Raw genomic sequence first — 6,103 nt, forward strand, 5'->3', positions numbered from 1 at the left:
TGTTTGTCCCTCAGTGAGTCCAAAATTAATGTTCTACTTTTATCTCTTCTAAGTAGGTATGCAGATTTGCCGATTTGACATATTTCATCAGGAGGTCAGTCGAAGTCATTGTCTTGATTCTCTCTGATGATTGGAATGCAGCTTTCTGATTAGGCCTTCAAGCTTCACCGCCACCACTGGATGGCACTGAAGTCCCAGACCTTTTTAATGAAACAAATTGATTATCTTTAAGTGTGAGTCAGGCATTACTTCACTCCCAGGCCCAGCTGAACCTCTTTTGCCCCCCAGCCATGAGGAAGTGATGCAGCCGCGGGATGACGCACGGCGTCGCCCGCCAAAACGGAGACGGATCGTGCATGAGGCACGTGGAAATCCACCCGGCGCATGCCTCCCTTCTTGTGGTCGACCTGGAATCCAGCAGCCCGGAGGTACAGATACAGACACAAACTTTGTGGTGTGGCGTGCACAGTTCTTTAGCGGAACTGCAATTAAGCCGTGGTACAACTACAATCATAACAACAACGGGAAAACGTCATTCAAATGTTATGGTCGATTGTACGTGAGGAGTTTACATACGACACCCGCAAATGGCCAAATTTCCCACAAGATGGCTGACTTCCTGTTCATTTTCAGACAGAGGAGCGGGGCGGCACATATTTCTTAAGTGTCAGTAGGAGCTAGCACGTCAATCTTGTCCTAGATTATTTTTGCGTTTGTAAAATTTGGAGAGTTCACGAGTGCAGTGATCTCTTGCGTATTCAGTTTTCGCACATTTATCTGCAGAAACTGTTCTCAGTTATTTGCGGGAAAAACTCCCCTACTGGCGCTTTAGGTGCTGTTGCTCTAACTCCATAAATTGCCGAAAAAATGCCTTGGTGGCAAAGCCCTTGCTGAATAGGAAAGTAGTAATTGGTGTGAAGGCTGTATGTTGTAGTGATATACGTCTCAATTGAGGAACAAGCTTTGTATGTTTAACCTGGGTTGTAAGTGGGAGTTAAGGAGTGTCTTCTCCACATGCATGTACACGTGCGCTTGTGGTGCATTTTTTTAAAATTAAGTCAATTGTAAGCTCTTTATTTTTAAGGCTGTTGTTGTAAGATGAATTTGAAATGATACCAAACGTTTGGGGATCATACTCTGTGGTATGATTACAAAACTATGAACTCATTCACTGCCAGACATTTTCAGACTCTCTTTTACCCTAACATTTGAAAAAATGTGAAAAAAATATAAATACGTTCCCGGGATTGAATGGCTGGACTATGAAAAAACAAGTAAATTCGTCAATGGCAGTCAATGCGTTAATATAGGCAATTATTAAAAAAACAAATATAGGGTTGTGTCAATCACTCAAGTTTTTTCTTTTTTTTTCTTTAACGGATGGCGTCCCACCACTCTCTCCTGGTCTTATATTGTAAAACCATACTATTTATTGACATTAGCTTTCATTTGCCACTGTCTTAACTCACTGCGTTCATGGATTGTATCTCCCCTTGGAACATGTTTGAGACGTGAATAGCTACTTCGATGAGCACTTGTCCACTCCATTTACAGCATTTCAAAGAATTGAAAGAATTCAAGTGACAGGGGGGGAATGGCTTTGACTGGAGACCCACTTGACTGAACCTCATGACCTTACAATCCAGCCAAATGTAGCCACTCAAAGCGCGCCCATTGGAGGACTGGCCGAGGATTGAAAGCATGTAACCTCGATTGTTAGCGCAGCTTGTAGCAACTAGTATCAATTAGGCTACAAAACGCTCCTGCCAAGAACGTCACAGTACGCATGCTTCTCCTCAGACGTCCTGGATGTGTCAGCATACGCTTCTCAAAAGAGCAGGCATTCTTTTCCATGAATCCAAGGTGCGCATTATGCAACCTCATCCCAATCTGTTCTTTCAGAATGTCTTTTGGGAATGTGAACAGCACTGTCAGAATGCCTCTACTCGCAAAGACCCAGCCTGCATTTTTATAATTCCACTTTTGATACCTAAAAGCAGCCGACTCTTGCGGCCTGATGTTATTTCGCAACGAGTGAATATGTGAAGCTCTGTTTATTAATTACGCTGAATGACGTCTTGATTTAAAGGAGACACGTCGCACCTTAATGAGGATAAGTGGAAAAGGAAATGGATGGATAGGTATGTGTTACTATGCAATTTTTATCCATTTGTCATCGATTATCCTATTGATTATTCCTATGGATTAATCAATTACTTACATCCAGTAAGTGTGTAACACCACTTTGAACACAGGGAACGAGGGTTCAAATCCGGGCGACGAACGGTAACATCCTAGTGGGACCGTTTATGCTATACACCAAGTCGTAGCCAGTACCAGTCACAATCTTGGATAAAAATGGGCAAGTTTTGTCAGGAAGGGCTTCCGGCAACAAAAACTGCGAAACATATTATTGCTGTGGCAAAGCTCATTGTTTGACTTTAGTATCAACTTTCGACCAATATAAGGTGCTAACAGATTGTTAAACGGTCATGAGTAGTTTGAATGCAAACGATGGAGTTTTACGTAGACTGGAAATGTCTGTGTGAATGCGTAACATGATGCCAGCAAAATTTTGCGCCGGCCTTTTTTGTGTTGACTTAGTCAACTTCTTTCCCCAGCTCTAAGAAATACAGTGTAAGAATAATAATGTATTTTATTATTAATGTGTTGGATTCTTGTGGACAAGGCCTGTTAGCTTTATTAACTTGTGGGTTTAGCTTTAGCTTTTTCCAAATCTACGCCCAACTTGCTTGATGTGCTTTGCTTCCACATATGTATGCTAATGGCTCACACACACACGAAACGATAATTTTATGTGCAAGTACAGAGTGGGGAAAAAAAAAGAAAAGAAAAAAGGCCCCATAAGAGGATTTGGAAAGTCGGAAATTTGAAATGGATTTCTGAAGAAGAAAAGGCCAATGAGTATAATGTGATGTTGTAAACACAATAAACTAGTTCTACATCAAGTTGCATTTGATTCCATAAATAAATAAAATCAAATAAAATTGAAATTATGTCTGTTGAAAGTTGTGGCCCATTTTTTTTTGGGGGGGGGGGGGGGGGGGGCACCCTGTCTATGTATATGAGCAGCTGTGCTCTGCCATATATACTGCTGGGCCAATGTTACCATGACGACCAAAGAGCCTGAACCCTGACTACTTGCAAGAGCAGAGTCCAGTATGAGGGGAAAGATAAGTGAATGTTCCTACAAAAAAAAAAAAAAACACACACACAGTGAGGCAGTACCTTCATAAACACGAATTGATTTCAGCTCTGCTCGCCTTTTGCCTTCGACACGGGAGTTGCGCCATTTGGATATGTTGGTATTTCAGACAGTGTCATAGCTTGAAAGTGGCTTTGCATCTGCACCCAGCCTTGCCAGTCAAGTCATGTTGTTAGGGAATATTTGGTTGTGGGGATAGCGGTTACTATGTAAATTAGCCCCACTGTTACGTAGCTAGGGAGGAAGGGCTCGCTCACACATACTGTAGTCGGATCACAAAAGTTTTACTTGGTTGTTGAAATTCACACTTGTGATTACTTTGTAATCGTAAGTGTGTAAGTCCGTTTTCCATATTAAATCACATTTAAGATTACTGTATAAAGCCCGCGGGCAGACCTTGTTATCCTCTATTTTGTGCAGCTAAAGGGATAGTTGATTCTCTTTTTTTCCAACACATCTGCGGGTCTCGTCTTGGAAAAAACAGGCCGCACAACAGCAGATGTTGTCAACGTGTTAACACTAGCTTATTATAATTCTGTGGCTCTGACATGTGGTCAGTACTGTAACGCTGCAAAGTGTTGTTATGATGTTGCGGTGGACTGGAACGCAACTTGCCGTTTGCCCTTCAAACTGGGACGCGCAGATGTGTTGGAGCGGGGTGGGGTGGTGAGGGCGGGAATTTGAAGCGGAGCATCTTTTTTGAATTGCCTGCCAAGTTTACGCTTTGGCGGCCCCCAGTGGCAGTGACGTCTTACTTTGATATGCCTGGACAGTGGAAACTGTGCAATCCAACACTGGGGTGATGGTCCACCTTCCATTTGTTTGGATTTCGATTTTTTCACATGAAAACGCACCGCCGGCATCCTAAAAGCTTGAAGCGTCACTCAAGTGTAAAAAGTATGTAGGTTAAACTAGTATATAGAAAATAATTCTGATGGCTGAAAAAAGGGTGCACATGGTAGTTACGTTTAATTGGCATTCGGATTATGAAGGTATCTCAAATCCGCAGACGTCCATGGCACTGTGCGGCTTGACGTGTCACACTTCAAGCGAACAAGTGTGGTCTGTTAAGCCAGACCCCCCGCACCCCCCCCACCCTCACCTCCCGCACGCTCCCATCCCTCCCGTGTCGATTGTTTTGACCTTTGCTCAGAGGAAATAAGGCCGTCTGCGCTTGATGTGACAGGCAGGCGCATCACCTGGATACCAGCAAAAATAAACCAGCGAGAGAGGGAGCGAGAAAGAGAGGGGAACAATTTCAGGCTCTCACAGCAGCTTTCAAAATGGAACAAAGGCTTTGCCCCGAGGGGGAAAAAAGTGATCACGCTGGTATGTTTACATTAGCGCGAAGGGAAGCCGTCATTGTCATTGCCAGACATTTTCTTCTGTTTCTGACAGTATTCAACTAATTCCCTCCATGCACAGGGTGTCCCAAAAATAGATGCAAATGAAAAACTTTAGACCCATTCAATCTTGTTGAAACATTTGTTTACGCACATTGGAAGCGTATTTGAAAAAAAATATATATATATACATATTGTAGTAGCATTAGATATGTGCTTAATAGCTTAATTTAAACACCAGGATCCCTCACCGTATCCTGGCCTATGGTAGAACCAAGGTGTTTTGTTTTTTTTTGCATTTCATCCAATTTTAAATCCACGTTATGTTTTACCAGCTAGCTTGTGCTAAGCTAACCTGCAAGGGTTCGTCTCCCCGGCCCGCATCCAAGTTTGCAAAGTCCTTCCGTTTGTTGCTAGGACGGTGTCAGAGGCCAACAGCAAAGTCGTGACACGCGGCGTCTCACGCGATGCCATTCAAACATTCCTGTGACACGAGTACATGTGTCAATATGCTACGATTCTTTCTCACTCGAATCCGAAAATTTCACATTCTGCATTCGTTTTTAACGGCCGATTCGCAAATCAATTTGAGTCACCACCGATTCGTGCGCAGCCCTAAAGAAAAACTGTTGTTTACTTGTAGGCATCGGGGATAAAAGTGTGTGTGTGCGTTTGGGTGCACGATTTGGGAACACTTCAATGAAACAGGCATGTTGGGGGGTGGGGGGGGGGGGAATAGGTGGAGGGGGACTTCATCATCACGTCTTCCCGTAAGCTCAAAAGAAAAAAAAAATCCTGGCCCAGTAAAACACAGCCCAGTGGGTACAACAGCAATAGGACACACGCTTGCTTATTAATACAGAAGAGGGAGGCGCGCTCACCTCGACAAGCGCCAACATGCGAGCGCATTACCTCGCCGCCTGCTATGGCAAAGATGTGAGCGCATTCCTCGCAGCACAAACTCGCAGCTTTTCTCCCTCTTGAGAACTTTTTGAGGGTGACTCAAGTTTGAGGAAAGGGGAGGGGGGGGGGGGTGGGGGGGTGCGGTTGCGTTTTGATGAACAAGTCTGCGAAAAGGAGGTTACAACTGCCAGCATGTCTTGTTCGTTTGTCAGAAATGAAATGTGATTAACAAGACGTTTAGCTGGAGAGGTATGTTTTTCGCCTTTATTGGTGAGCATTACAGCACACAGATGTCATTGGCGCAGGAATGCACATGCATCGCGGTTCTATGGACATGCGCTAATGCAGAGACGGAATGAGAACTGGTACCTTCATTTCCAAAAGTCTGAAATCTGAAAACTTAAAAATGCGGTTGGAGGCCCTCGACATCTGAGCGTTCGCTCTGCAGATTATTTCTTGGGGCAGCACAGTAAACTAGTGGTGAGCACATCTGCTTCACAGTGTAGCGGCCCGGGGTTTGAATCCTTCCCGTGTAGTGTTTGCACGTTTGTCGGAATATTTCGGCTTCCTCCCACATTCCAAAAGCATGCATGTTAGGTAGATTTAAAGTTAGCTGGCGTAGGCTACAGCT

This window comes from Filicampus tigris, chromosome 2 (assembly GCF_054856515.1).
Source record: "Filicampus tigris isolate MCC_2025a chromosome 2, RoL_Ftig_1.0, whole genome shotgun sequence".
Lineage (NCBI taxonomy): Eukaryota > Metazoa > Chordata > Actinopteri > Syngnathiformes > Syngnathidae > Filicampus > Filicampus tigris.